Raw genomic sequence first — 5,682 nt, 5'->3', positions numbered from 1 at the left:
CCCGGCATCATTCTGGTGAATCTGCACTGTACCTTTTCTAAGGCCGATTTATCTCTCCCTCGGTTCGGTGCCCAGTTCTCCAGGTGGGGTCTGACCAAGGTTCATTACAACTGAAGCATCACTTCTGTATTCCAACCCCACTCGAGATAAAGGTCAACATTCAATTAGACTTGTTGATTATTGTCAAGATTTGTAAGGAATTTGCAAAGGATTCGAGGGGATCTTAGAGTTGGGATTTTTCTTTATTCTGTCCACTCAAGGAGTTTGATAACAGACTTACTCCTTTGAATTTAGTGCTGGATTATTGGGCCGTGATGTGTTTACTTGTTTGTATTTTGTTAAATATATTTGCTGAGTGTATTTAAATTGAAGACGAGATTCCCAGGCCTGATGCTCTATTCACACATCGAAGGTGAGAGAGATGCTGTGGGACACACGATAAGTCCAGTAGCTGAAAGTGATTCACAGACTGGGTTTTGTGTTTAGTGATCCCGGGTACATTACTGATACCTTCCCTGGATCCCAAGGCTGGGAGAGGCACTCGGGAAGGACCGGGGAGCTGGGACTTGGCCATGAGAGTAATTGCAGGTATGAGAACTGAAATAATCTACAGTGAGAAAGGAGAAAAGGCAAAATAATCGGTAATGAGGACATCAATTAGTCTCTTATCTTGAATTCATCAAGTAATTGACCCATTCTGTTTGAAACAAAGTTGATTTATTTGACATCGATCCAGAATATTGAATTTCAGCCCAGTTATAGCGGTTATTAACATCAGCAGAAACAAATCCCAACTTCCAGAATGAGGTTCTGCTGCTGAAACCCTCATCCGTGCCTTTGTTTACCTCCAGACTCGACTATTCCAATGCTCTCCAGGCCCGGCCTTCCACTTTACACCCTCCGTAAACTTGATCCCACAATCACCAGATCAATAATCAGTCCCATTATTCATTGTGTCACTGGCCCAGGCTGTGGAGAACACGGAGCAGCTCCCACTCCCACAGCACTGCGGTATGAGCAGGTACCGAGTCAGCCTCAGTCATGAGCACTGGAATCCACGAGTCCGGGTGTGTCAAAGGTGCACGGTGAACAATCACCAAAGTGAAACATTTTTACCGCTTCCCTTCGATACCTCAGCTGGTCGAGCAACAAGACTGTCGTGGAAAATAAGACAAAGTCATCCTTCCGTCATTTGTTCAATTCCTGCTCGAAGGAGAACGCGTGATTTTGCAATAAGCAGCAATTAGTTCAAGGTCGCTCTCTGAACTTTACAGGCACCTCACAGATTAACATGTTGCCATGAAGGCACAGGACGCCTCTTTTCCTTTCTCAAACCTGAAAACTTTCTGTGTCTGCCCAAACAAGGCTGCTCTGCCTCTGCTCACCAGCAGGGAGCGCTTTTGAGCAGCAATACTTCAAAACACTCAGCTCTCGCTTTCAGGCAAAAGAAGTCTTCGATCAGCACCGGACTCCACGAGTCTGAACGTGTCAACAGGCGCTCGGTGAACAATCACCAAAGACAGCACTGTTTATCACTTCCCTTCGATAGCTCAGCTGGTAGAGCGGAGGACTGTAGTGAATAAAACAAAATAAAGTCATCCTTAGGTCGCTGGTTCAATTCCGGCTCGAAGGAGTGAGTGTGATTTTGGAATAAGCAGCAATTACCTCAAGGTCACTCTCTGAACTTCACAGGCAGCTCACAAATTAACATGTTGCCACTCAGGCACAAGACGCCTCTTCTCCTTTCCAAAACCGAAAAGCTTTCTGTGTCTGCCCGAGCACGGCTGTTTCACTCGAGCATTTCCCTCTGCTCACCAGCAGGGAGTGCCTTTGAGCAGCAACACTTCAAATCGCCCTCAATTTCAGCCAAAATGGTCTTCGATCAGGGCTCTCGCTGCTCCTCGAGCTCGGGCGGCTGTTGCTTTCCGGTGACCTCGTCTTCCTTCCGCAGGCTCGGGCTCTTCTCAGCATCATTCATGATTACTGTGGCTTCCCGTTCTGCTGTTCCTCACTTGCTGATGCTCGATACCGCCGATTGGAGCAAAGTATTTAATATATTCAGGGAGCGGCAACCCAAGGCAAGATTTCTCTGCTGGTCTTGGAGCAGCTTGAAGGCGAGTGTGAGGCAGGAACTGTGAGGGGTGATTTACAAACAGCAAACGAGGAATTAGCTCAACTGGTGGAGCGCTCACTTGGCCTGTGAGAAGTAGCGGGATCGTTGATTATATTCTCCACTCACCGTTTGTCTTGGTGCAATTATCCAGAAACAAGAGTGTTGTCAGTGAGTCCATCGCCCATGGACTTCCTAAACTTCACTGTGTGTTTGGGTACAGAGAGATCAAGGGGCAGCAAATCTTTTGATGTGCTGCAGTAAGCAAAAGTTCTTGATTTTGCTGTGCAGCAAAGATGGAAAGATGAGGTGAGAGATGGAAAAAAAGCTTCGTAATCCTTGATGCCTTCTCTGAAGATTGAATTCAGGACCTTCAGATTATGACACTGATGCACTGCTTGCTGCACTGAGAAGGCACTTACCAGGTATGGAGCCAGGCAGCACCACCAAGTAGGACAGCTTGCAAGGTATTGAATGCCATAAAATTTTGCATTAAAAAATCCAAGCCAGGTAGGAATCGAACCTAATGTGTTATCCATTGCACCACTGGCCCAGATTATAACGAATTCGGAGCAGTGGGAGGCAGTGGGCATGGCGGAGGTACTAAATAAATACATTGCATCTGTCTTTCCCAAGGAAGAAGACGCTGCCAGAGTGTCAGTGAAGGAAGATGTTGTAGAGATACTGGATTGGCTAAAAATTCATAAGGAGGAGGTACTGGAAAGGCTGACTGTACTTAAAGTTGATACGTCATCTGGTCCGGATGGGATGCATCCTCGGTTGCTGAGGGAAGTAACGGTGGAAATTGCAGAGGTACTGGCAAAAAACCTCCAAACATCCTCAGATATGGGGGTGATGCCAGAGGACTGGAGAATTGCAAATGTTACACCCCTGTTCAAGAAAGGGTGAAAGAAAAAATCCAGCAACTACTGACCAGTCAGTTTAACCTCGGTCGTGGGGAAAGTTCGAGCAACGATAATCCGGGATAGAATTAGCAGTCAATTGGACAGGGATTAGGGAAAGCCAGCACGGATTTGTTAAAGGCAAATCGTGTTTAATTAACTTGATACAGTTTTTTGATGAGGTAACAGAGAGTAGATGAGGGCAATGCAGTTAATGTGGTGTGTATGGACTTCGAAAAGGCGTCAGATAAAGTGCCGGATAATGGGTTTGTCATCAAGATTGAAGCCAATGGAATAAAAGGGGCAGTAGCAGCATGGATACAGAATTGGCTAAATAACAGGAAACAGAGTGTAGTGGTGAACGGTTGTTTTTCGGAATGGAGGGAGGTGTACAGTGGTGTTCCCCAGGGGTCGGTGCTGGGACCACTGCTTTCCTTGATATACATTAATGACTTGGACTTGGGGATACAGGGCACAATTTCCAAATTCTTGCTACCAAAATGCTCCACTTCACTGTCATCTGCATTAAAATTCATTGGCCAATTATACACCCAATTTGCAAGTTTATTAATGTATTTTGTATTTGGTCGCAATCTTCATCAATATTATCCAAACTCCACCCCACCCCGCCAATCTGGTGTCATCTGTAAATTTTGAAATTGTACTTCCGATTCCCGAGTCCAATTCGTTGATGTGAATTGTGAACAGTGGTCCCAGAACCAATCCTTGTGGAGCCCCACTTTCCACCTTATACAGTGTGAGTCGCTACAATTAACCCCACTCTCTGTTTTAGAGCAGTAGTCAAGAGAAACTTCTTTACATAGGGAGTAGGCAGTCTGTGGAATTCACTTCCACGGTTAGTGTTTGGGGCACACAGTTCTGTAATGACAAGTGGTCCTCATGTTTTTATCCAAGACAGGCCTCAGCCCAGTCATTTACTCTAAATGTTGGTGCAATAGTTCAAGCTCAGAGGTGCCAGGTATCGGGAGCAGCAGTAGCTGTAAATAAAATTTAAATGTAAGTAAATACCAATACAGTTCATCTTCATCTATTTCTAGTTTAATAACGTTTGCTGAATGTGGCCCAGGCCAAGTGCCAGGATATCGGGTCAGGTTCACCATAGGAAATGAGTTTGACATCCCTGAGATAGACAATGTGAACCGGATTACCCTCATCCACTAACCCAGCAACTTCTTTAAAAAACTCAAGCAAGTTTGTAAGACACCATTTTCTTTCCCAGAAGCCGTGTTGAGTATCTCTAATGGCTCCTTCTCTTTCCCCGTGATCATAAACAGCATCTCTTAGGATCCCTTCAAGCATCTTCCCTCTGATCGAGGTTACACTGATGGGCCTGTCATTCCCCGGCTCTGATTTGACCCTTCAATGAAAATGGGAACTACGTGAGCTCCCTTCCTATCTCAGGGGACAATCCCTGACTCTTGAGCTGTTGAAGATACAGGCAAGGGGCTCACAGAGCACCCGTCCCATCTCTTTAAACACCCGGGGGTGGATATCATCTGGACCTGGAGCACAATGCATTTTGAGAGTTCATATTTTATCCAAAGTGACATCCCATTCTATTTTAATATTTATGATGTTATTGTTGACAGCACATCCCACAGCTGGAATCTGAGCCTCATCCACAGGAGTGTAGACTGATGAGAAATAATCATTCAACAGCTCTGCCATAGCCCGGGAATCTGTCCTGAACTGTCTTTCAGTGGCCCTAAAGCATCTTGAATGGTCTTCTGACTCCTGACGTAGCTGGAAAGACATTTGCTATTATTCTCAGAATTGGGCACCATCTTCTTTTCCAAAGATCTCTGAGCTTCTCTAATGGCTGCTTTTGTCTCCCTCGATTGTGGGTGATATTTGACCCAATTCTCCTGTAAACTGAATTCATCCTGATCCGATCTGGGTTAAATGTAAGACAGTTCGGGGAGTCAGGAATCATTCACCGCGAGACCCACACTGAGACCCAGACGGTTCCTTAGTAAGGATTCCTCTGGTACCTCAGCATATCTTTGTCAGCTTTCTCACAGTCCACTCCTGGAGGCCCCACTCCCTGAGCCTGCAACCTTCAGCAGGGTCAGTGGTGGAGTTCCGCAGTGGGAGTGATCCCAGAGTAACTGTCGGGATCGCCCCCACCCTGTGGATGGTCCGGATCGTGTATTTTTAGTGATCCTGGTGTCTAACACGCACACATCAATAAAACCGGGAATTCTGGAACACACTGCAGGTCCTTCTTTATCTGGAGATCGAATGACTGTTGTATAATTGTACCAGCAGTTAACAGGCTCCTGTGAACTCCTCCCTCTGCTATTTTAATTCAGACTTTAACCCATTTATTTTTAACAGGTTTATTTTAAATGAGTCAACGCCTGCCTTAAATGGTAGACTCAGGACTGTCACACAAACAGGTTAAATCTTCATCGAATAATGACCACTGTCATTTTTAAACTGGACGCCGCACGGTGACTTTGCTGTCATTGAAGAGAGACGAGAAAGACCAAAGTGCCGTTTGCCCCTCTCAGTGTGGCCCTGAAGGACTGTGTCCAGGCTGAAGTTCTGTTCCCACCGGACGATCCTCCCCCCAGATTGTCCTTTCTGAGCTCCAGTCAGGTGATGCTAAACACTCAGGTGGGAAAGACCAAAATCTACAACAAGGTG

General features: G+C 45.9%; 1 non-coding gene across 1 annotated transcript; it reads left to right on the top strand.

The window, feature by feature from the left end:
- Positions 1-1,539: 1,539 nt before the first annotated feature.
- On the top strand, positions 1,540-1,633 carry trnay-gua (transfer RNA tyrosine (anticodon GUA)). The gene is made up of 2 exons: positions 1,540-1,576; positions 1,598-1,633. It is a non-coding gene; the product is annotated as a tRNA-Tyr (tRNA).
- Positions 1,634-5,682: the final 4,049 nt, after the last annotated feature.

The sequence above is a fragment of the Heptranchias perlo genome, unplaced genomic scaffold, assembly GCF_035084215.1.
Source record: "Heptranchias perlo isolate sHepPer1 unplaced genomic scaffold, sHepPer1.hap1 HAP1_SCAFFOLD_266, whole genome shotgun sequence".
Taxonomy (NCBI): Eukaryota; Metazoa; Chordata; class Chondrichthyes; order Hexanchiformes; family Hexanchidae; genus Heptranchias; species Heptranchias perlo.
Note: the sequence above shows the minus strand (reverse complement) of the source record. Positions and strands in the feature narration are given on the sequence as shown.